This window comes from Myxine glutinosa, chromosome 6 (genome assembly GCF_964187855.1).
Source record: "Myxine glutinosa chromosome 6, kmMyxGlut1.1, whole genome shotgun sequence".
NCBI classification, from domain to species: domain Eukaryota; kingdom Metazoa; phylum Chordata; class Myxini; order Myxiniformes; family Myxinidae; genus Myxine; species Myxine glutinosa.
The window spans coordinates 56,078,856-56,106,042 of record NC_136266.1 but is presented as its reverse complement, the minus strand read 5'-3'; the positions used below and the strand labels follow the sequence as shown (position 1 = coordinate 56,106,042).

The 27,187-nt window shown below is 46.0% G+C and overlaps 1 protein-coding gene across 12 annotated transcripts in view; it reads left to right on the top strand.

Moving 5' to 3' along the window:
• The first annotated feature begins 7,367 nt into the window (after positions 1 to 7,367).
• Positions 7,368 to 27,187, top strand: part of LOC137429802 (myocyte-specific enhancer factor 2C) — a 214,021-nt gene continuing 194,201 nt past the window's right edge. For 2 of the 12 annotated variants that reach the window (XM_078779872.1, XM_078779865.1), the window contains exons 1-2: positions 7,483 to 7,801; positions 23,163 to 23,312. The gene's annotated coding sequence lies outside the window, so the exon portion shown is untranslated. The other 10 variants (XM_078779867.1, XM_078779863.1, XM_078779864.1 and 7 more) reach the window with 10 other exon arrangements.

Here is a 27,187-nt window from a genome sequence, read left to right as displayed (position 1 = left end):
CGGACCGGTATCCTCATCGAGTGGTGCCATATCGTGCTCAAAGGACCAAAGTTCAAGCATCAAGGCCACGTGCCCGAGCGGCCTTGCTGATTAAAGACATTGCTGACCTCACATTGTTTGGATTTGTCATTGGCCTACGTCATAAGGTTACAATTTTTGGCTTCAGAAGAGGGATACATCTAGATTTTCGCCAATGGACCGAAGGTGTTAACGTGTGTGTGGTGCAAACGCAAATGCAGGCCCAATAGCTCGGTTTGCTTTTTAAAATGCTGACCTCCAGTGCATAATCTTGAGCAAGACCTTCCCAGTGTAAACAAAGCAAACTGGTATCGCATTAAAACGCAAATGGGACGCGAATGGAACTCGTTGAACTCGAATTAAAAACAGCTTTCCTTGCACAAACTGATCTCGTTTCAGATTTTGTGGTCAATTCAAGCGCGGACGCACTTTTAGCGATTAAAGTTGACAGTTAAACTTGTCTCAAAGCGTCATTAAGAAGTTTTTGTCGTTGTTTTTCGATGATGGTGGGTAGTGTCTTTGACTCGAGCTCTTTGGACTGGGTACGCACGTTTGTAGGGGCAGCAGTAATGTAATCGAGCACGGGGAATGGGGGCTTGAAATCCCACAGATATGTAGTACTTTGATTTTGTGTAATGAATATTCATTTGCACTTGAGATACGTCGGCTCAGTTTATAGCTGGGTCAGGATTCGAACCCAGTCGAGACAACTTAGGGGCGAGTGTGCATTCCTTCAGCTGGGCTATCCTGCCATCCCAACACAACAATGGGATTTATTTTAAGCAAATCCAAGCCAAGCTGTAGTTCAAGGTAAACCGAAGTCACACTCCACGGATATCGTTCCCAGTTCAGAACTTGAGCTTAACTGCAGATGCAGGAGCGACAAAAACAAGAATCGTCGCCATTCGTCCGTCGTTCTCACTTATCTCAGCAATAGCTGTCTCTCCCCCAGTCTCCGACGCAATGTCGTTTCAGCAACAGTTTGTCTCGAGGGAAAATTTGTATCAAGTCTGGTGTTGATATAACCTTTTGCAAATCCCAAATGTGACCGTTGCACTTCACTCCTTTTGAGTAGTGAAGCTGGGCACATCTCCTGACAAACTGTCTCAAGCCTCACAATCTAACTAGAACTGTGAGCAGTGATGATAGGCCTTCAGGCAAAATGGCTGCCATACCACATGACTAATGATGTCTTCATTTTCAATAAAATTTCCTCATGGGCAGTCAATCATATCTGTAAATTTTGGTTTGGATCGGTTAAGCAGTTCTGGAGATATAGATTTTCAATTTTTTTCCTTAAATCCAAGATGGCCACCATACCATATCACTGATGATGTCATAGTTTGCCAAAAAAAAATCCTTATGTATAGTTAATCATACTTGTGAAGTTTCAGATTGATGCGTTGAGTGTTTCTGGAGATATAGATGTTCAAATACTTTTTCCTTAAATCTAAGATGGCCGCCATACAATCTGACTGATGTTATTGTTCAGAAACATTTTTCCTCGTGGGGAGTTGATCATACACATGAAATTTTGTATTGAACCATTCGGCAGTTCTGGAAAAAAAGATGTTTAAACCTTTTCCTTAAAACCAAGATGGCCACCATATCACGTGACTGGTGACGTCATGTCGTCATACTTTACAAATATTTTTCCCACATCAGTAGTTGACCATATGTATGACATTTCACATTGATCCGTTGAGTGGTACTCCATGCCATCAGAATGTAAACGTGTTCTATGTTTTGTATTGATCGGATAGGCGGTTTTGGAGAAGTAGATTTTTCGAAGTAGAAGTTTTATTTTTAAATCCAATATGGCCACCAAACCACACGACCGATGATGTATCTTTTCACAAACTTTATCCCCATGGCTATGTGATCTTATTTGTAAAAATTTGCGTTGATCCGTTCAGCGGTTCTGGAGAATATGCTTAAAGTTTATGACATCATAGGCAATGGCAGCCAATGTGTCAAAATTGCAAAAACAAAATTCATGATGCACTAAGTTACATTGGTATCTTCAATTAATTAAAGTTTCGTAGAGCTAGCTATTACGGTTTTTTCCGGAATCATCTCCACAAAATGTGTGAGAATAATAATCCTTACAACAACATTCGGCTTCCAGTGGGAACCTCAATGGAAGCCTAATTAGAAACGAGAACGGTACTCGGTAGAGCGAATACTGCCCTACTTTGACAAAAGGAAGCAACTGTCATTTTTGTCGAAATTGAGTTATCACTTGTTCTAGGGTATTTGAGGTATTTTGAGGTATGCTCTACACGTTCGTACACAAAATAAAGTAACACGACCCTCCATTTCTGAGATATCATTTCTGATATTTGGCATTTCTGCCAAAGAGAGCAGAAAGAAAAACACATTTTCCTCATTTACAAGAAAACTCCTTTCAGGCAGTTGCTTCCTTTTGTCAAAGTGGGGCAGAATACCTCCGCCAGGCTGAACAGTTTTGTATCTTTTGTAGTGGGATACAACGTTTTGTAACCCACTGATCTGGATTCGGACCTGAAACAAAACCAAATTGGCTTGTTCTTGTCGCCTAACCATCTCATCCAACTTGTTTTTTTATAAATCGTCCACAACTTTTTGAAATATTGTGATGTATATATATATATAGTTTTTGGCCTTGTATCACTCAATGGTGAAGAATCACTTAAGAAAAATAAAAAAATTATTGTATCCAGATCCGGATACGGATCTTCACCAATATCAAATCAATTCTTCCTTGTCACACACCCAACCTGTCCACCAAATTTGTCCGAATCCATCCACAACTTTTTGAAATATTGTGCTATATATAGTTTTTGGCCATGTCACTCAATCAATGGTGAATAATCACTTGTAATATTAAAAAATGCTCGTATCTGGAACCCGATTCGGATTCGGATCTTCACCAATATCAAATCAATTCTTCCTTGTCACACACCCAACCTGCGCACCAAGTTTCATCCGAATCCATCCACAACTTTTTGAAATATTGTGCTATATATAGTTTTTGGCCATGTCACTCAATCAACGGTGAAGAATCTCTTGTAATATTAAAAAATGCTCGTATCTGGAACCCGATTCCGATTCGGATCTTCACCAATATCAAATAAATTCTTCCTTGTCACACACCCAACCTGTCCACCAAATTTGTCCGAATTCGTCCGCAACTTTTTGAGATATGCATCAGAGGTGCGCACATTGTGATGCAACTCCTTGTCTTGTCTGCAGGGCGCAAGTCGGACAATTTATAGTCGGGTCGGGAATACGAACCCAGGCTCGATAGCTGACATGTATGTGCGCTACCTCTTCACCATGCTGACAAACAATTCCACCATGACCGTTTAATCATTTACCTTTGGTCTATCTGTTGGGCTACTGGGGAAGCCACGCATCACGGTGACATCACTGCATATACATTTTCGACTTTATTACACAAACATGCCAGAAAGCTCGAGAATATTCCAAGGCTTGTTTTCTTTTCCCCCTCGAATAATGAGCTGCCATTGTAACATGGTCCAATAGCAATGGCATCCTGGCACTAGCTGTGTTTTAACTTGAAGGCGAATTCATGTCACGAGCTATAAGTTCCATAAACTCATCAAGCTTTGAAAAGGCATCAAAACGACTTCATACAATAACTTTAAAACGAGCCACCGAGGCAACTTGGGTTCTTTTCATGTTTTTCTCTCTATCGTCGAAACCACATGCCTTTCCAGCAGTTATGTCTTGGCCTGGTGCAAAAGCTTTTTGACTCATGTACTTCAGTGTCCATTTTGGACCATGTCCAACACAGAGTTTATAGTCTGGCTCGACGATAAGACCCACCAAGGAGGGTGCTATTTCAAGCATAAGACCCACCAAGGAGAGTGCTGTTTGAAGCATAAGACCCACCAAGGAGGGTGCTGGTTCAAGGATAAGACCCACCAAAGAGGGTGCTGGTTCAAGGATAAGACCCACCAAGGAGGGTGCTGATTCAAGGATAAGACCCACCAAAGAGGGTGCTGGTTCAAGCATACGACCCACCAAGGAGGGTGCTGGTTCGAGGATAAGACCCAGCAAGGGAGTGCTGATTCTAGAATAAGACCCAACAAGAAGGTGCTGATTCTAGAATAAGACCCAACAAGAGGGTGCTGGTTCAAGCATACGACCCACCAAGGAGAGTGCTGTTTCAAGGATAAGACCCACCAAAGAGGGTGCTGGTTCAAGGATAAGACCCACCAAGGAGGGTGCTATTTCAAGCATAAGACCCACCAAGGAGGGTGCTGGTTCAAGGATAAGACCCAACAAGGGAGTGTTGATTCAAGGATAGGACCCAACAAGAGGTTCGAGGATAAAACCCAACAAGGAGGATGCTGGCTGCCCGGCTCAAAGCCTGAACGGTTAGTTATGAAATCACAAGCAGCTGTTTTTCTCTACTGGTATTGTTAAATGGGGGACAGGGGAGGGGGTGGGATGGGGGGGGGGGACAGGGGAGGGGGTGGGATGGGGGGGGGGACAGGGGAGGGGGTGGTATGGGGGGGGGACAGGGGAGGGGGTGGTATGGGGGGGGGGGACAGGGGAGGGGGTGGTATGGGGGGGGGACAGGGGAGGGGGGTGGTATGGGGGGGGGGACAGGGGAGGGGGTGGCATGGGGGGGGACAGGGGAGGGGGTGGGATGGGGCAGGGAGAAGAGAGAGGGTGAATCCTAGGCTGTACACATCGACAATGTCACACACACACACACACACACACACACACACACACACACACACACACACACCATTCATATACACAATCGTAGAGTTGGCTCACATTTGGGCAGTGAAATGTATGCACACAGAAAAAATAGATATCTGCGACCCTTTATGCCAGTGATGGCCATGTATTGTTCGGACCACCATATAACCCCCTTCAACATTTGTGGATATAGTGTGCATTAAGAAAATGTTTCCCCATCTACAATCAATCCATAAAACTCAACATCATGAATATCGGAGGAAAATTATTCAATTTATGATCAAAAAGGTGTTTTTGTTAATTAGGTCACAATCTGAAAAAAGTAGGTCAAGGATACCAATCAAATATGAGGTACACAACTTGCAGTGCACATACATGATTATGATGCACGAACATCTTGGAAAGTCAAGCAGTCTTTGAGGCAAACTTGAGCAATGACAAAAAATATTTTTTCATTCCTTAACCCACTATTTTTTTCGCATTATTTTTTCAGACCGCCAATTGACCTTCAACCTTAACCCGGAAGGGTATGATGTAAATTAAGTATGAATGCGCCTTACTCTAGGCTATGTAGAGAGGGCAATTTCATTCCAATAGGACAAACCATAGTCAAATTTTGCTGAAAAATGTAAAATTGGCTGTAATTAGGTCATGACCTTAAATTAGGTCAAGGTCAAAAATAATTATGTCAATCCCGCATATTAATTCCCATTATTAATTCAAATGGTCATTGCGGAAGTCCCAGTGGCTCCAAGATGCAGCTCGTACATTGGCAGAAAAAAGGAAGAAACAAAAACCTAAATGGTGGTTCAGCACTCTGAGGGGTCTAACAAACTCTGGGGTACCATTATAAAATAGGGGCAATACCTCTGGGAGCTCACCTGATAGAATAAAGAAGTATACTACACCAACTAAAGGTATTTTAAACAGTAGCACGGTATTTTAAATCAATTTCATTGGTTGCTAGAAGACGGGGCAACATGTAGAATCTTACTAACGTAATCATGACACTTTAAACCGACAAACAAAAAAATACCCATTTTGGGGGGCAACCTCCCCTCCCCCCCCCCCCTCTCCCCGTAGACCCCAACCGCCAAGATCACGATTTTTTTAAACATCACGGGTGATGAAGGTTGTGATCAAGTTTCATCAAACAAAATCGTGTGTGTAGTTTTTTTTGAGAAGAAAGGAAATACCTATTTTGGGGGACAACCATCCCCTCCTCCCCCTAGACTACCTGAGGGCCCGAATTTTTTTTTAATGCCATGAACAAACTTTGGTACATCACAGGTGGTGAAGGTTGTGGTCAAGTTTCATCGAAATTGCATGGGTAGTTTCAGAGAAGAAAGCAAATTCTTATTTTGGGGGTCAAACCTGGACCCACGTTGACCCTCGTAGATCCACAAAGACCTCGATTTTCTTAATGCCGTGAAAAAACAAACAAACCTTTTTCAAATTCCAACTTCTTTCCTTCTTTGCTGACTGGGTATGTGGTTCAACTGTAAATTCATTTGAATCACCTCGATCTAAGGAAGTTTCAGTGGCTTTTCTTTGTGAAAGGTGTTTTGGCCTTTTCTGCAATCGGAAGGCAAGGCTCACTCGATTAAGGTAAACAACGTTGTCCAGAAAAATGGGGGGCAGGAGACAGGTATGGTGTACCTATGCACACATACATACATACACACACACACACACACACACACACACACACACACACACACACACACACACACACACACACACACACACACACACACACACCTTACTTTATAAAAATCCATGAATAAATATTGCAAAATGAGTCATAACCAAGTTGTAATGACACGTGATTTACCATGTGGTGTACTTATTTCCCGGGGTATATTGCTGACGCCATTGTCGGTTTTGATCTAATGCACGATTAGGATTCAGTAATACTTTGGCGGGTCCGTGCATAAAGCGAACCCATACACGATACAACTCAGTAATCATTAAACAATGATCCTCCAATGGCATACAGTTGGGGTTAGTTATCATTCTGAATGATAGTTTTTGTGTGTACCTGATTGGTGTGTACCTGATTCATTCATAGTGTAAGATGGCTGTCCACGTGAAACACTCCGATTGTACTACACCTGCTGAGGTTGTTTATAGTGTACGAGTCTCTGCCCAGACAGCAACTACGCCCCGAGATAGCAAGCTGTGTAACCTTCAGGGTACCGGCGATGACTCGCCTACTCTTCTTGAAAGATCTTCAACGTCCGCAAACTCAAGTGTTGGCGGAGGGACTTCGTATGCGGAGTACCAGGACCGCAGTTTATACCTGGGTCCGTGTTCCCAAGGCTGCTCAGAGCAGGAGTTTTGAATAGGGGGGATGGGGGGCAGGGGGGGGGGGGGGACACTGCATCAGCGGTACTTCCCTGCCGAAGGAAACGCTGCCAAAACCTTCTGCAGGTTCTGCTCACGAATGAATGAATGAACGAACGAATCCTTCCAGTGGAAAACTTCATGGACTGCGGAGCATATGTGATGTAAAAAGGCAGGAAAGTCATTAATAAAATGTTTGCCTAATTATCGTGTTATTATTGATGGTCCACAGGATCGCTCCTCCCCCTCATTTCCATCCCGACCCCCTCCTCTCCCACCCCTCGCAGGAAACCCGATCAGCGTTCCTCCCGCTTCGGGCAGCACCTGATGAGGTCCAAAATAGCCACGAGCCCTGTGAATGACGGCGCCTGATGAGCGCCCTTGGCAAAAAGGGTTGGAGACCATTTTTTCCCCCCTCCCAACAGCATCCCTTCAATCCCCCTAGGACCAAAATCACTTTGGGCGGCGTACGAGCGATCCAGAGAAAGAACCAAAGAGCGAAGACGTCGAGCCACCACCGGTGGTGGTCCCGTTGTCCCTTAAGCCAGCTGGTCTGGCTTGAACGATGGTTCCGTGCTGACCCAGCGAGACCTGTGTGAAGCCCACGCACTGAGACCCGGCTGGTTCCGAGACACAAACACGCGGACGCAGCGGGTTCTGCAAACAAGGCGCAATCCTTTGGTTCTATTGTGCTACTCCTCTGCTGAGCCAGCAGGTGGGTAGTGATTCTCGGATAAAATATTATTTTGAAAAATTCACTTGTCTGGCAGTAAATATTCCCGCAGAAATGTTCCTGTTTGCTCGATATTCTGCGCTTTAGTCTAATCGCCGTGCTTCCAGTTCAGTCACTATTGCTCCAGTGCAATCCCAGTCCCCGTGGATCTCGAGCAGCCGCAGTCGCCAGGACTCTACCTGAGTCCTCGTAGCTCTAGGTGAGTCCCTGTGGTTGTAGCTCAGCCCCTGTAGATCTCGAGCAGCCGCAGTGGACAGGACTCTACCTGAGTCCTCGTAGCTCTAGCTGAGTCCCTGTGGTTGTAGCTCAGCTCCTGTGGATCTCGAGCAGCCGCAGTGGACAGAACTCTACCTGAGTCCTCGTAGTTCTAGGTGAGTCCCTGTGGTTGTAGGCCAGTCTCTGTGGATCTCGAGCAGCAGCAGTGGGCAGGACTCTAGTTGAGTCCTTGTGGTTCTAGCTGAGTCCTCGTGGCTCTAGCGGAGTCCTCGTGGCTCTAGCTGAGTCCTCGTGGCTCTAGCTGAGTCCTCGTGGCTCTAGCTGAGTCCTTGTGGTTCTAGCTGAGCTCTCGAGGCACTAGATGAGTCCTTGTGGTACCAGCTGAATCATCGTAGCTCTAGCTGAGTCCTTGTGGTTCTAGCCCGGATCCCGTGGCTCGAGCTCACTTCCCGTCCCTGTGGCTCCAGCCCAGTCCCAGTCCCTGTGGATCTCGAGCAGCCACAGTCCCCAGAACTCCAGCTGAGTCCTCGTGGCTCTAGCTGAGCCCTCATGACTTTATAGTTGAGTCATTGTGACGCTAGCTGGGTCCTCGTGGCTTTACCTGAGGCCTTGTGGATCTAGCCCAGTCCCTGTGGATCTCAAGCAGCTGCAGTCCCCAGGACTTAGATGAGTCCTTGTGGGTCTAGCTGAGTCCTCATGGGTCTAGCTGAGTCCTCGTGGGTCTAGCTGAGTCCTCGTGGTCTAGCTGAGTCCTTGCTGTTCTAGCTGAATTCTTGTGGTTCTAGGCCAGATCCCGTGGCTCAAGTTCACTTTCTGTCCCTGTGGCTCTAGCCTAGTCCCATTCCCCATGGATCTTGAGCAGCCACAGTCTCCAGGTCTCTAGCTGAGTCCTCGTGGCTCTAGCTGAGTCCTCGTGACTTTATAGCCGAGTCCTTGTGACACCAGCTGAGTCCTCGTGAACCTGAGGCCTTGTGGTTCTAGCCCAGTCCCTGTGGCTCTAGCCCAGATCCCGTGGTTCTAGCTCACTTCCCATTCCTGTGGCTCTAGCCTAGTCCCAGTCCCCGTGTATCTCAAGTAGGTGTAGTCCCCATGGCTCTATCCGAGTCCTTGTGGCTTAAGCCGAGTCCCTGTGGATCTAGCCCGGATCCCATGACTCTAGCTCACTCCCTGTCCCTGTGACTCTACCCCATTCCCAATCTGCGTGGATCTCAAGCAGGTGTAGTCCACAGGGCTCCATCAGAGTCCTTGTGGCTCTAGCTGAGTACTCATGGTTCTAGCCCAATTCCTGTGGCTCTAGGCCAGATTCCATGGCTCTAGGCCAGATTCCATGGCTCTAGGCCGGATCCCATGGCTCTAGCTCACTCCCCGTCCCAGTGATTGTAGCTAGCCCAGTCCAATTCCCCGTGGATCTCAAGCAGGTGTTGTCCCCAGAGCTCTGTCTGGGTCCTTGTGGCTAAAGCTGAATCCCCGTGGCTCTAGCTCACTTCCTGTGCCTGTGGGCTTGCGCCCAGTCGTTGTAGCTCTATCCCTGGCCGTTTCCAAGACTCGAGCGGGCTAGCCCAACCCACGTTGCCCAGCCTCCATTCCCATGGCTCTACCCAGCCTCCATTCCCATGGCTCTAGCCCAGCCTCCATTCCCATGGCTCTAGCCCAGCCTCCATTCCCATGGCTCCACCCAACCTCCATTCCCAAGGCTCTAGCCCAGCCTCCATTCCCATGGCTCTACCCAGCCTCCATTCCCATGGCTCTAGCCCAGCCTCCATTCCCATGGCTCCACCCAACCTCCATTCCCAAGGCTCGAGCCCAGCCTCCATTCCCATGGCTCTACCCAGCCTCCAGTCCCATGGCTCTAGGCCAGCCTCCATTCCCAAGGCTCCAGCCCAGCCTCCATTCCCATGGCTCTACCCAGCCTCCATTCCCATGGCTCTAGCCCAGCCTGCATTCCCAAGGCTCCAGCCCAGCCTCCATTCCCATGGCTCTACCCAACCTCCATTCCCAAGGCTCGAGCCCAGCCTCCATTCCCATGACTCTACTCAGCCTCCATTCCCATGGCCCTAGCCCAGCCTACATTCCCATGGCTCTACTCAGCCTCCGTTCCCATGGCTCTAGCCCAGCCTCCATTCCCATGGCTCTAGCCCAGCCTCCATTCCCATGGCTCTAGCCCAGCCTTCATTCCCAAGGCTCCAGCCCAGCCTCCATTCCCATGGCTCTAGCCCAGCCTCCATTCCCATGGCTCCAGCCCAGCCTTCATTCCCAAGGCTCTATCCCAGCCTCAATGGCTCTCAACAAGTTCGAGCCCATTCTCCCCTGGCTCTTAACTCGTGCCAGTCTGCTATATAGCCTGTCCCTGTGCATCCCTGTGTTCCTGGGCACTATATAATCCCCAACTCTGTGCGGTCTATATCTCAATTCCCAATGCACCCTTTCTACATCCCCAATGCACCCTTTCTACATCCCCAATGCACCCGATCTACATCCCCAATATGCTATATTATTTATCCATAACACACTCCATCAACATCCCCAATGCACCCTATCTACATCCCCAATACGCTATATTATTTATCCATAACACACTCCATCAACATCCCCAATGCATCCTATCGACATCCCCAATACGCTATATTATTTATCCATAACACACTCCAACATCCCCAATGCACCCTATCTACATCCCCAATGCACCCTATCTACATCCCCAATGCACCCGATCTACATCCCCAATATGCTATATTATTTATCCATAACACACTCCATCAACATCCCCAATGCACCCTTTCTACATCCCCAATGCACCCGATCTACATCCCCAATATGCTATATTATTTATCCATAACACACTCCATCAACATCCCCAATGCACCCTATCTACATCCCCAATACGCTATATTATTTATCCATAACACACTCCATCAACATCCCCAATGCACCCTATATACATCCCCAATACGCTATATTATTTATCCAAAACAAATTCTATCAATATCCCCAATGCACTCCATCTAAACCCCAATGCACTCTATCTACATCCCCAATGCAGCCTATGAACATCCCCAACATAACCTATCTACATCCCCAATACACGATAATCTCTATCCATAACGCACTCTATCACCATCCGCAAACGCATTCAATCTACATCCCCAACACACTCTACATCTCCAACACACTCGACATCTCCAACACACTCGATCGACATCCCCAACACACTCCATCGACATCGCCAACACATGATATCTACATCCTCAACACACTATATCGACATCCCCAACACACTATATCGACATCCCCAACACACTATATCGACATCGCCAACACATGATATCTACATCCTCAACACACTATATCGACATCCCCAACACACTATATCGACATCCCTAACACACTATATCGACATCCTCAACACACTATATCGACATCCCTAACACACTATATCGACATCCCCAACACACTCCATCGACATCGCCAACACATGATATCTACATCCTCAACACACTATATCGACATCCCCAACACACTATATCGACATCCCTAACACACTATATCGACATCGCCAACACATGATATCTACATCCTCAACACACTATATCGACATCCCCAACACACTATATCGACATCCCCAACACACTATATCTATATCCCCAACACACTATATCGACATCCCCAACACACGATATCGACATCCCCAACACACTATATCGACATCCCCAACACACTATATCTACATCTTCAACACACTCTATCGACATCCCCAACATACTATATCGACATCCCCAACACACTATCTATATCCCCAACACACTATATCGACATCCTCAACACACTCTATCGACATCCTCAACACACTCTATCTATATCCCCAACACACTATGTCGACATCCCCAACACACTCTGTCTATATCCCGAACACACTACATCGACATCCCCAACACACTATATCGACATCCTCAACACACTCTATCTATATCCCCAACACACTATATCGACATCCCCAACACACTATATCGACATCCTGTACACCAACACCAAGAGACGTGGTTTTGTGACGTCACCGTTTTGCACACCTGTTGTATTTTGGCTCCAGTGAGCGATTGTGTGTCTGCGCTCGTTAACTATCACAATCCTGAAAATTAAGTTTGGACACGAGATAATCTTGTCACGAAATTAAGTCATCAATTTTAAAAGGAATCTTTGCTGTGGAAACTCAACGGCTAATTCGTCACGCGTCGTAGGTAGATTTAATTTATGTTAATAAAAGGCGAATTAGGTGTTGAAAAGCAAAGCGCTTGAGCGGTACGATATTCACAATGCGTACGTTCACCTTTGAATGTTGTCTTGAAAGCAAGAGTAACGATCGAAGAGAAATGTAAACTTTCCTGCAGTTCAGCACGGAGTGGTCACGGGTGGTTTACGCACCAAGTCTGTGCGGGGATTTCACTTTGCGCGCACGGAATTGTGGGTAAACATTCTGACAAAGCAAACACCTGCTCAAAAAGCTTCTTCATATTATCGTGGGTGCCCGTTCCTTGCCAAAAAAAAAAAAAAACGCTACCCGTACGCTCTACCCCGCCCGTACGCCCGTAAACAAAAAAAACAACGCTCTTCGCTTCCGCCCTTCGCTCTGACTGAATTGGGAGAAATAATGCGCATAAGAAATCGAATTACGTACCGTAATGGCGGTCAGCTCGTAACGCGCTCAGCTCCGCTCGTCTCACATCGGCCACGCCTACGCAACAAAGCGTTCTGTGATTGGCTGCCGGAAGTGAAGTCGTCACTGTCCGGAAGTTCGCAAATCGCAGTTACGATGAATCGTTTTAATTTAATCGCAGTTTGAATTCGTTTTAAAACATAGTTTAACGGCAACATAGTTTTCCAACGTGAAATAAATGAATACGCTGTCAAATGTGCCGTCCGAGGCAGAGTCTGATCGCCACGTTCGGCACACGTGATAGCTCGCTGCTCTCTGATTGGTTGAAGCGTTTTTTGGACATAGCTCGGTAAGTACTTGTCCGATTAATTACAAACCTTGAAAAGGCACATCCTCGGGTCCCCAGCAATATACCTGGCAAGTTTAAAGTATATCGGACCCGTGGTTGTCGAGAAACAGCGGTCACAGACACACAGACACACAGACACACAGACACACAGACACACAGAGATTACTGGAATTATAGATAGATGGGTATAACTTGTCGATATTAAAATTGGATCGAGGATCGATACACTATAAAAACTAGATGATTCATCGTCATTCTGACGCACAGGACGCGCCACCTAACGCGTGCTCCGCGCTCCATCTCCTGCCGCAGCGGTAGTAAACTTATAGGTCCCAACCAACATTTAGTAATTGTACCTTTATAGACCCACATATCCATTTGTAACAACACAGCATAGATCTGGACCAAACGATACACTGATAACACGGCATAACACTAAACCAAACCATCCACCTATAACATGGCAGAGATCTAGACCAAACGATACACCGATAACACGGCAGAGATCTAAACCAAACCATTCACCTATAACATGGCGGAGATCGAGACCAAACGATACACCGATAACACGGCAGAGATCTAGACCAAACGATACACATATAACACGGCATAAAACTAAACCAAACCATCCACCTATAACATGGGCGTAAATCCCGACCAAACGATACACCTATAACATGGAATGAAACTAAACCAAACCATCCACCTATAACATGGCGTAAATGCAGACCAAACAATCCATCAGGGACATAGCACAGATCTAGACCAAACTATACACCGATAACACGGCGTAAATCCAGACCAAACAATCCACCAATAACATCGCACAGATCTAGACCAAACTACACACCTATAACATGGCATAAATCCAGACCAAACAATCCACAAATAACATAGCACAGATCTAGACCAAACTATACACCTATAACATGGCGTAAATCCAGACCAAACAATCCACAAATAACATAGCACAGATGTAGACCAAACTATACACCTATAACACGGCGTAAATCCAGAACAAACGATACACCTATAACATAGCACAGATGTAGACCAAACTATACACCTATAACACGGCGTAAATCCAGACCAAACAATCCACCAATAACATAGCACAGATCTAGACCAAACTATACACCTATAACATGGCGTAAATCCAGACCAAACAATCCACAAATAACATAGCACAGATCTAGACCAAACTATACACCTATAACATGGAATGAAACTAAACCAAACCATCCACCTATAACATGGCGTAAATGCAGACCAAACAATCCATCAGGGACATAGCACAGATCTAGACCAAACTATACACCGATAACACGGCGTAAATCCAGACGAAACAATCCACCAATAACATCACACAGATCTAGACCAAACTATACACCTATAACATGGCATAAATCCAGACCAAACAATCCACAAATAACATAGCACAGATCTAGACCAAACTATACACCTATAACATGGCGTAAATCCAGACCAAACAATCCACAAATAACATAGCACAGATGTAGACCAAACTATACACCTATAACACGGCGTAAATCCAGAACAAACGATACACCTATAACATAGCACAGATGTAGACCAAACTATACACCTATAACACGGCGTAAATCCAGACCAAACAATCCACCAATAACATAGCACAGATCTAGACCAAACTATACACCTATAACATGGCGTAAATCCAGACCAAACAATCCACAAATAACATAGCACAGATCTAGACCAAACTATACACCTATAACATGGAATGAAACGAAACCAAACCATCCACCTATAACATGGCGTAAATCCAGACCAAACAATCCACCAGTAACATAGCACAGATCTAGACCAAACTATACACCGATAACACGGCGTAATTCCAGACCAAACAATCCACAAATAACATAGCACAGATGTAGACCAAACTATACACCTATAACACGGCGTAAATCCAGAACAAACGATACACCTATAACACGGCGTAAACCAAACCAAACAATCCACCAATAACATAGCACAGATCTAGACCAAACTATACACCTATAACACAGCGTAAATCCAGACCAAACAATCCACAAATAACATAGCACAGATCTAGACCAAACTATACACCTATAACACAGCATAAATCCAGACCAAACAATCCACAAATAACATAGCACAGATCTAGACCAAACTATACACCTATAACACGGCGTAAATCCAGACCAAACAATCCACAAATAACATAGCACAGATCTAGACCAAACTATACACCTATAACACGGCGTAAATCCAGAACAAACGATACACCTATAACACGGCGTAAAACAAACCAAACAATCCACCAATAACATAGCACAGATCTAGACCAAACTACACACCTATAACACGGCGTAAATCCAGACCAAACAATCCACCAATAACATAGCACAGATCTAGACCAAACTATACACCTATAACACGGCGTAAATCCAGACCAAACAATCCACAAATAACATAGCACAGATGTAGACCAAACTATACACCTATAACATGGCGTAAATCCAGAACAAACGATACACCTATAACACGGCGTAAACCAAACCAAACAATCCACCAATAACATAGCACAGATCTAGACCAAACTATACACCTATAACACGGCGTAAATCCAGACCAAACAATCCACCTATAACATGCCAGAGATCTAGACCAAACGATACACATATAACATGGCAGAGATCTAGACCAAACGATACACCTATAAAATGGCAGAGATCTAGACCAAACGATACACCTATAACACGGCAGAGATCTAGACCAAACGATACACATATAACATGGCAGAGATCTAGACCAAACGATACACCTATAACATGGCAGAGATCTAGACCAAACGATACACTGATAACACGGCAGAGATCTAAACGAAACAATCCACCAATAACATAGCACAGATCTAGACCAAACTATACACCTATAACACGGCGTAAATCCAGACCAAACAATCCACAAATAACATAGCACAGATCTTGACCAAACTATACACCTATAACACGGCGTAAATCCAGAACAAACGATACACCTATAACACGGCGTAAACCAAACCAAACAATCCACCAATAACATAGCACAGATCGAGACCAAACGATACACCTATAACACGGCGTAAACCAAACCAAACAATCCACCTATAACATGGCAGAGTTCTAGACCAAACGATCCTCCTATAACATGGCAGAGATCTAGAACAAACGATCCTCCTATAACATGGCAGAGATGTAGACCAAACGATACACCTATAACATGGCAGAGATCTAGACCAAACGATACACCGATAACATGGCGTAAATCTAAACCAAACCATCCACATATAACATGACAGAGATCTCGACCAAACGACACACCGATAACACGGCAGAGATCTGGACCAAACGATACACATATAACATGGCATAAAGCTAAACCAAACCATCCACCTATAACATGGCAGAGATCTAGACCAAACGGTACACCGATAACACGGCATAAAACTAAACCAAACCATCCACCTATAACATGCCAGAGATCTAGACCAAACGATACACATATAACATGGCAGAGATCTAGACCAAACGATACACCTATAAAATGGCAGAGATCTAGACCAAACGATACACCTATAACACGGCAGAGATCTAGACCAAACGATACACATATAACATGGCAGAGATCTAGACCAAACGATACACCTATAACATGGCAGAGATCTAGACCAAACGATACACCGATAACACGGCAGAGATTTAAACGAAACCATTTACCTATAACATGGTGGAGATCTGGACCAAACGATACACCGATAACACGGCAGAGTGCTAGACCAAACGATAGACATATAACACGGCGTAAATCAAAACCAAACCATCCACCTATAACCTGGCAGAGATCTAGACCAAACGATACACATATAACATGGCAGAGATCTAGACCAAACGATACACCTATACCATGGCAGAGATCTAGACCAAACAATACACATATAACACGGCGTAAATCTAAACCAAACCATCCACCTATAACCTGGCAGAGATCTAGACCAAACGATACACCGATAACACGGCGTAAATCTAAACCAAACCGTCCACCTATAACACGGCAGAGATCTAGACCAAACGATACACATATAACATGGCAGAGATCTAGAACAAACGATAAACCTATAACATGGCAGAGATCTAGACCAAACGATACACCTATAACACGGCATCAAAACCAAACCATCCACCTATAACACGGCAGAGATGTAGACCAAACTATACACCTATAACACGGCAGAGATGTAGACCAAACGATACACCTATAACACGGCAGACATGTAGACCAAACGATACACCTATAACATGGCAGAGATGTAGATCAAACGATACACATATAACATGGCAGAGATTAAGACCAAACTTTTGCACCTATAACACGGCGTAAATCGAAACCAAGCCATCCACCGATAACATGGCAGAGATTAAGACCAAACTACACACTTATAACATGGCAGAGATCTAGACCAAACGATACACCTATAACATGGCGTCAGTCAAATCCAAACCATCCACTTATAACACGGCAGAGATGTAGACCAAACTATACACCTATAACATGGCAGAGATCTAGACCAAACGATACACCTATAACACGGCGTCAATCAAAACCAAACCATCCACCTATAACACGGCAGAGATGTAGACCAAACGATACACCTATAACATGGCCTAAATCAAAACCAAGCCATCCACCTATAACACAGTGTAAATCTAGACCAAACAGTCAACCTATAACACAGCGTAAATATAGACCAAACAATCAACCTATAACATGGCGGAGATCGAGACCAAACAATCAACCTATAACATGGCAGAGATCTGGACCAAACAATCTGCCAATAACATGGTGTAAATCTAGACCAAACAACCTTCCTATAACATGGGGTAAATCTAGACCAAACGATCTGCCTATAACATGGCGTAAGTCTAGACCAAACAATCTGCCAATAACATGGCGTGTATCTAGACCAAACAATCCACCTTTAACACACCTTAAATCTAGACAAAACGATTTGCCGATAACACAGCCTACTCTAAACCTAGACCAAACAATCCACCTATAACATGGCAGAGATCTCGACCAAACGATACACCTATAACACGGCATGTATCCAGACTAAACGATCTGCCTGTAACACATCGTAAACCTAGACCAAACGATACATCTATAACATGGCCTAAATCGAGAACAAACAATCCACCTATAACATGGAGTACATCTCGACCAAACGATCCACCTATTATAACATGGAGTACATCTCGACCAAACGATCCACCTATATCATGGAGTACATCTCGACCAAACGATTCACCTACCGTGCATTCAGAAAGTATTCAGACCCCTTCACTTTTTCACATTTTGTTATGTTGCAGCCTCATGTTGAAATCGTTTAAATTCATTTTTTCCCTCATCAATCTACACTCAATACCCCATAATGACAAAGAGAAAACAGGATTTTAGAACGTTTTGCAAATGTATTAAAAAGAAAAAACTAAAATGTCACATTGACATAAGTATTCAGACCCTTTGCTTTGACACTTGAAATTTAGTTCAGGTGCCTCCCATTTCTCTTGATCATCTTTGAGATGTTTCTACACCTTGATTGGAGTCCACCTGTGGTAAATTCAATTGATTGGACATGATTTGGAAAGGTACACACCTGTCTATATAAGGTCTCACAGCTGACAATGCATATCAGAGCAAAAACCAAGCCATGAGGTCGAAGGAACTGCCTGCAGAGCTCAGAGACAGGATTGTGTCGAGTCACAGATCGAGGGAAGCCTGCAAAAAAATATATCTGCTGCATTGAAGGTTCCCAAGAGCACAGTGGCCTCCATAATTCTTAAATGGAAGAAGTTTGGAACAACCAGGACTCATCCTTGAGCTGGCCGCCCAGCCAAACTGAGCAATCGGGGGAGACGGGCCTTGGTAAGAGAGGTCACAAGCATCCGATGGTCACTCTGGCTGAGCTCCAGAGATCCTGTGTGGAGATGGGAGAAACTTCCAGAAGGACAACCATCACTGCAACACTCCACCAATCTGGGCTTTATGGCAGAGTGGCCAGACGGAAGCCTCTCCTCAGTGAAAGACACATGAAAGCCCACTTGGAGTTTGCAAAAAAGCACCTAAAGGACTCTCAGATTGTGAGAAACAAGATTCTGTGGTCTGATGAAACCAAGATTGAACTGTTGTTTTGCAAACGCTCCACCTCTGACATGGAGTACATCCAGACCAAACGATCCACCTATAACATGGAGTACATCTCGAACAAACGCTCCACCTATAACATGGAGTACATCTAGACCAAACAATCCACCTATAACATGGAGTACATCTAGACCAAACGATCCACCTATAACATGGAGTATATCTAGACCAAACGATCCACCTATAACATGGAGTACATCTAGACCAAACAATCCACCTATAACATGGAGTACATCTAGACCAAACGATCCACCTATAACATGGAGTACATCTAGACCAAACAATCCACCTATAACATGGGGGTGGGTACATCTAGACCAAACGATCCACCTATAACATGGAGTACATCTAGACCAAACAATCCACCTATAACATGGAGTACATCCAGACCAAACGATCCACCTATAACATGGAGTACATCCAGACCAAACGATCCACCTATAACATGGAGTACATCCAGACCAAACAATCCACCTATAACATGGAGTACATCTAGACCAAACAATCCACCTATAACATGGAGTACATCTAGATCAAACAATCCACCTATAACATGGAGTACATCCAGACCAAACGATCCACCTATAACATGGAGTATATCTGGACCAAACGATCCACCTATAACAGGGCGTAAATCTAGACCAAGCAATCCACCTTTACACAGCGTAGATCGAGACCAAATTATCCACCTTTTACTCAGAGTAGCTGAAGGTCAAATGTCCCACCTATGTAACGGTGTAGCTCTAGGCCAAATGATCCACTTATCACACAGTGTAGCTCTAGGCTAAGCAGTCCACCTATAACACGGCATAGCTCTAGAGTCCAGATCGAATTGTCGACCTATAAACACTCCGGCATGAGATTCATCAAGAGATATACCGCTGCGCAGCGCCACATGCTGGCCGGTAGCGCTCTGCCAGGTCTATCCTCACTTTTTTGACCCACTTTCCGCAAGTAGCCCCACACCTCTCCGCAATGATCTTCACACTCTGCTTCCTTAGCATGACGCGGTCATGATCAGTGGGATCAGGGCTTTCATTTCCTTATTGGATCTCTTTTGGCAATGATTGCTCAGGATTCTCTGATATTGGTCTGGGAGATCGTAAGGTAACGTTCGGGTCTTCCTGATGGTTGAAATTTCTCATGCTTATAGTCTGTAGACGTTACGACCTGCACCATCTGTGGTTCCTCAAATGTGCCACCTGTTATCGCTTAGGTCAACTCGACTGCATGTATTCAGGTCCGGAGGGACAGTTCAAGTCTTGCGGCTCACAAACGTTCTCCTTCTCTTCCGTGTCAGCACAGTTGGTCTGCGTGGGCCCAAAGGTCTAAAAAAAACCACAGTTGGTCTGTGTGTGCCCAAAGGTCTAATATAACCACAGTTGGTCTGCATGTGCCCAAAGGTCTAATAAACCACAGTTGGTCTGCGTGGGCACAAAGGTCTAATATAACCACAGTTGGTCTGCTTGGGCCCAAAGGTCTAATATAACCACAGTTGGTCTGCGTGTGTCCAAAGGTCTAATATAACCACAGTTGGTCTGTGTGGGCCCAAAGGTCTAATATAACCACAGTTGGTCTGCATGGGCCCAAAGGTCTAATATAACCACAGTTGGTCTGTGTGGGTCCAAAGGTCTAATATAACCACAGTTGGTCTGCGTGTGCCCAAAGGTCTAATATAACCACAGTTGGTCTGTGTGGGCCCAAAGGTCTAATATAACCACAGTTGGGCTGCGTGGGCCCAAAGATCGAATATAACCACAGTTGGTGCAGTAGAAGTGGGAACTTTTGACCAGTGGCTGCTGCACTAATGACACATGAGCACCTCCAGTGCATTATCAACATGGACGTTCCTCCCACAAATATTAGGTCTAATTAGGTATCAGTGATGACCCTTTCTCGGTAGCCGCTTACCCATACACATGAAGAACGTACGTTGATGTTTTTATATAAAATGCCTTTTAAAGCGTCGGAGGTGGAGGACTTTATCTCTCACCTCTCGTGTAATGGAGGTCACGAAGAACAAGACTCGGTTCCCACGCAGGGGCCTGGGCCCAGCTAACCGGACGCCCCATGTTGCACGGGACAAGATCATGATGTACTGAGCACCGCGCCAATCTAATGAAGGGCACCCCTCTGAGGAAACTTAATTCCCCGCCAAATTGTCCCGCGGTCCCGTGTGTGTGTTTACCCGAGCGGGATGTGGGGTCGTTTCCACCGAGACCCGCCCGGACCGCTAACCTGCTCGCTCCCATCGAGGCCGCCACGTTCGCGGTACCAATGACGCACGACCACGGTTGACCAAAGGCCGATCCGGGTGTTTAAGTTCGCACCAAGGACGCAGCAGGTTCGCGAGAAATGGCGATTCAATTATCACCTCCGACGGCAGTACACAGAGCGCGAAAGGCTCCGAATTTACAGTGTTAGCGCTTTTTATTAATACATGTCAGTTGCGCCAGTGCATCTCACTTCCTCCTCTTGGGCTCTCTTTGACGTCAATTGGGGCTCTTCACTGAGCGGATCACTGCGCACACGAAACAATCCCTGCATTTTCACCGGCGTTTCGAGAGCTTGGCTGCAAATCACGGCTCGTTCGGACACTTTTTCATCGGACGCCATCCCGGGCCCTGAAGCACCCAACCCTCCGCGGGTGCTGCGAGCGATCGGCACAACATCGGCGGAGGTTCGCCCAGAGAGTGGTGGGCAGGGCTCAGCTGCGTGCGGAGCCTCCTCTCCCTCTCTCTCATTCCCTCTCTCTCGCTCTCTCTCTCTTCCTCCACCTCCGTGCCTAAAAATAGCTCGGCTCAGGCTCGATTTTAATTTTTCACTTCGACTCGCAGTCTCATCGCCGCAGCTACTGGTCAGTAAAAATAGAACCCTCCACCGCGCTCCCGCTCGAATTGCGCGCCTCCGCACGCGGTTTCGCTTCCCACGCTCTGCATTCTATTCCCGCTTTTTTCTCTTTCTCTCTCTTACCCCCCCCCCCCCCCCCCATCAATTGCTCTCTCTCTCTCCCCTGCTCCGCGCACGGCTCCAGCTTCGGCCCGTGTATTACAGACGTCGGCTCGAAGCATGTTACCACCGTCTAGCCGGATGGCATCAGGGTTGCCCAGGTAATCCGCGGGACGGCTCGACACGGGGTAAAGATCACAGCGTCGTTCCGGAGCTGCAACCGCGTCTCGTTCTTCTTCCGGGACCTCATTTGGAGCACGGCACAATATAGTCCGGTGGATGCGACGCATTCTTTTGCTGCTATTACTCTTGTTATTAACCGACTTCTCCTTGCGTCCGCATCGGTCCATGGACACCTTCAGTTGGGTAAGGACACCCGGTGTGCCAAAGTTGCACCTCGGACTTTCAAAGACATTGTCTCTTGTCGCACTTTGTATATGTATGTGACAGCAATTCCATGAGAGCTGTAGACCTCGGGTGATGTGTCCTTGCTCAATTTCCTTTTGGTGGTGGGTCTAGTGAGATGGCGTCCCGGTTTTCTCAACCTTAGCACTGCGCTTGGGTATTGATGGATACTCTTGGCAGACTTAACTCATGTCCTGTATGATTGTCTTGTAATCATGGACCTTTGGCGGTACCAAAGTTGCGGGTCGTTCATTTATTTTCAAGTCCTGGGGTCTGCGGACTGAATGGTCTACTGATCGATGGCTGATCACATTTTCGAAGTGGAGACGCAATTTGCGGACCTGTGCTTTTGTGATGACGCGGCTCTCGGCCTATTTGTACCCCAAATTATGGATTGTCTGCATCCTTTGCCTGCGTGGTATAGTGTACAGGGGTGTACAAGTTAAAATTATTTTGACACATCCAAAGGTTTAAATTCCTGCAACTCCAAAACCAAAAATCAAATAATCAAAGCATTTCACTACTTTCAGGCTACCTGCAGAGGCCAGTCTCTCATCCTGTGGTTGAACACGTGTTTTAAACTCCGATAACGACGCGTCGTGACGTCACCGCCTCCTGTCATCATACCTGCACGCGAATCGGGGAAGCACGTGCAATTGCGCAGGATGCTCTGTCGGTTGGTGAGTAGATCTTTCAGGCGAAATCAACCAGGTTGGGCTTGTGGTGCTAAATATTCCCTTTAAAGAGGGACGTCAGAAGAAAAATGTACTTGAACTCCTAATGAAAGAGACCGTTAGGTTTAAATCCAATCCCTAGGTGGACGGCGTGTTCTGATAAGCTTCTTGGCACTGTAGCATGGCGCTGTAAAAGGGTGCGGGGAGGGGGGGGGTTTCGGGGGGGGGGTGCGGGGGGCAATGCGCGTTGATCCGGGATTGCCCACCTCGCTTAAGTGTGACAGGGAAACGCACCGCTCAGTCATAGTTCCAGTTGTCACGTCGCCTCCACCATGGTCTTCCATTAGTGATAATTTTGCACTCTAATTGGCCGGACCTCCTCATGGGGCACTGCCCCTAGTGCTGCCTTGTCTGCATGCCCACGTCTGATCCCTAGGCTGCTTGAGGAGGTGTGGGGCAGGCGAGAGATTATGTAGGTGAGGGAGGACGAGCACTGCTGGTGGATGCTCGATGCGATGGTCTGGTTCATTCATTGACGCAAAACTCATGGGGACTCCGAGCGGCAATCCCTGCTCATTTCATGAAGTGCGATTGGGTAAATAAATAAATACATTATAACAATCTATACAGTATTTCATCATCAATAATAAGCAAGGAAACTGTATTGGAAGTCTACTGGTGGCAACGCCCGTGCATTTGCTAAATTTTCTAGATGCCCCTCAATTGCCTGGATGCAGTCTCCAACACCCGTAGTATAGGTCCCGCATCTTCTATTCTTTTGAATGGAAGCGTGGGTGAAGAGGGCGACCAATCCTGTGCATGAAACTTGGCCGTGTTGGAGTTGAGTGCGGCCCTTACTTGGACCTGCGTGAATTTGCGCAAGGAATCCTGGGTTGGGATATGCTCGGAGGCCTTGCGGCGGATTCCATGGAACCAGGCCTGCGACGTGGTGCTGCGATCAGACTGCAGCCCTGCTCGGGCTCGGCACGCCATAGGCGTGTTCACTTGGCACGCCCGTGCTCAGAGCTAACATGCTATTCTGTTTCGCAACGTTGTCCTACGTTCCGCATTTTTGCCTTTTCTTGTTTTGTTTCCCTTGTCGCGCACATGCCCGACACGCACTCAGGACAGTGGTTAATTGTTGTGCAGATAAACCGGAGCTGTTAATGATCTTGGTCTTCAAACTCACCTTTAAATTGATGGTCTTTACACCCACCGGCAAATTGATATCGCAGATGTGATCACCCATGCACGTGTCACACTGACCACTTTGGATTTCTTGTTCCCATTGATTTTAAGTATGCACAGCTGTCCTGTCTCCCAACAGTATGGATGAGAATGATGCCATGACTCCAAAAGTGTCACAACAGGTCTCACATAGGTAGAAAATGACTTTTTGAATCATTGCCAAAGCAACTTTTTCTTGGCGGAGCCGTTTTGAAGCTGCGACTGGGTGTTTTCATTTGAGTACCAGTTGCTATGCACCGATGGGTGTAGTGTTTGAGACGTGATGTTGTTGTTGTTGCAGCGAATTCCACAGCCGCTCTGGTTGGTAGTTGGTATACTCCTGATTGAATGCCGCTCATAGTTGGTACATGTTAGTGAATTGGCTGCGATGTGTGGCCACGAACATTCAGGGTACACGTCGCGTAGTGGGTGGTATTCATGGTGCGGTCACAAACATCAATGCCACGAATCCGACGGTACATTAGCAGGCTTAGACTACCGGCAGACCTCCGCCATTGATGAGACGGAAATGGTATAATCGGATGCCGTCATGGTGCCATCCTCTATCCTGTGGGACGAGCGGCTTGTACACGGAATTGGTAGTGACTGGGCTGATTGAAAGGATGCAGCATCTGTTCAGTAATAAAAAATGTTTGCAGTTAAAAAACAAAACAAAACAAAAACAAAACCTTCCTGACATCCGCAGTGGAACGTCGTACAAACAATAGAATTGGTTAACTTGAAAGCACGACAGTAAGTTTTTGTTCACATGGGATGAATGAATATTTTGCTTCCAGCAGCGCCCGCATCCCCAGCCATTATCTGGGGAAACATGCGAAAAACAAATGCGAAAATAACTCGTTATTTGAGAGGAGGAATGTGGAAAAGAAATCATCTGGTGTTTTGTACTTTCGATGGAGGTTGTGTTGCATCAGGCTGTACACACAAGTAATCTCCACCACACCAAAGGGGATTGATTGCAGAGGGAGGAAGGAAGGGCAGAATTGCGTTAATGGTTGCTCGAGACAACAATTTCCTTATCCCTCGCTCCCCCTCCTTCACCCTCCTCTCCCAGTCCTTTACGTGCATCGTTCCCCTAGAGAGATTCTCGATAAACAACCTAGAGCTACCTGAACCTAGCTCAAGAACTTTGCACATGTGTTGCCTGAGTCTGTAAAGACCTAGGAGGCTGTGATGGCACGTGTGGCCTAGTGGTACATGTGGCATGACCGAAATCCGTGTGTGGAAACCAAAAATGAGCTCGTATTGAGGAGGCTATCACAGGCTCACATTGTGTCGGCAGCATTCATTCAGGGATATGGTCCTGCCTTTGGCCTGTCACTACGTGAAAGGCAATATTTCCTGCATTTCCCTGGGCCTGGTATCGGCTGATAGTGCGTTTGTCTGTAGGTGTCCTCTTGTCTGGAATAGTGCCACTCGGTGGCACGGCCGAGATAAGGATGGACCTGGAACGATTTATGCTGTAACTTGATAGCACCGTGGGGATAACTTCTGTCTGTCTATGCATTCAGGCCTGTCTGGATAGTTGCCAGTTTAAAAAAAACTTTTTTTTATTGTTTTCTACGAGACCTTTAAACTATAATGCAATTGCAACTGCTAAGCTTGCATTGCCAATCACTGCCTCGACCGATTGAGTTGTCTTCTGCCACAATCGCTTGATGGGAAAGCAATTGAGAGGCGATCGGGCCACGGCATTGTCCGACCTTCCCGGATTTTTGTGGGAATCTTTGTGCTGATGGCTGATTTTTTTTTTTGTTGTTTCGCTTTTCCTCTTCCTTTATGAGATGAGCTGAGAAATGCTCTGGACACTCATTTTTGGCATACCAATATGTCTTCCAGCATGTCGTAGCACCTTGTTGCCGGTTCCTTGCCATGATGTAGACATGGAACCAGTAAAGTTGAAAAAAGGGGTTAAATCCAATATTTGAAATCAAAACTCAGCAGGTTGGGGTTCCTTGAGGAAGTTGTGGTTATCTTGTTGAAACTATCAAAGGAACTAGAAGTTTTTTAAATTACCAGATTTGAAAACACTTGTCCAACATTGTAAATCAGACTTTTAGTTGCTTGCATGGTATTTTTATTTAAGTTTTGAATTCTCATCACAAACTTGGATTCATTAATTTCTGTTCTTCTTCTTCTAAAAGTAGTAGTTTAAAAAATAGCTTGGGGTTTGGGTTATTCCATAATGAAAGTGCACAATATTTTCAACTCTTGTGATGTTCTGCCCAATAGATTGCATCACCGACCCTATTCAAACATTTTGCTGTGGCCTAGATTCAACTTTGCTTCTGCGTTTCGTACTCCAACCTGCATCCGCGATAACTTGAAAAATAGAGCAGGCACAACATCCCCGTTGCTGTCTACTTATTTTCTCTGGGACAAATGATGGGTACGGAGGGGGGGCGGGGGGAGGGAGAGGAGGGAAACCCAGGCCTTAAAATGCATTCTGACACGACCAAAATGGAAAGAAAAAAGGCCGTCCTGACCTCGTCCTCGGGCTGGGGAAATGGAAATTCCCGGGGATGCAGTTTCGGCCGGTGGAGGTTAAATTGGTCCCTTTCTCCCGAGCGGATGGGGAGGCACCTCGGGTCACGACGGCCTCCGTCTGCCTTGCTGTCTCTTTCCGCTCATTG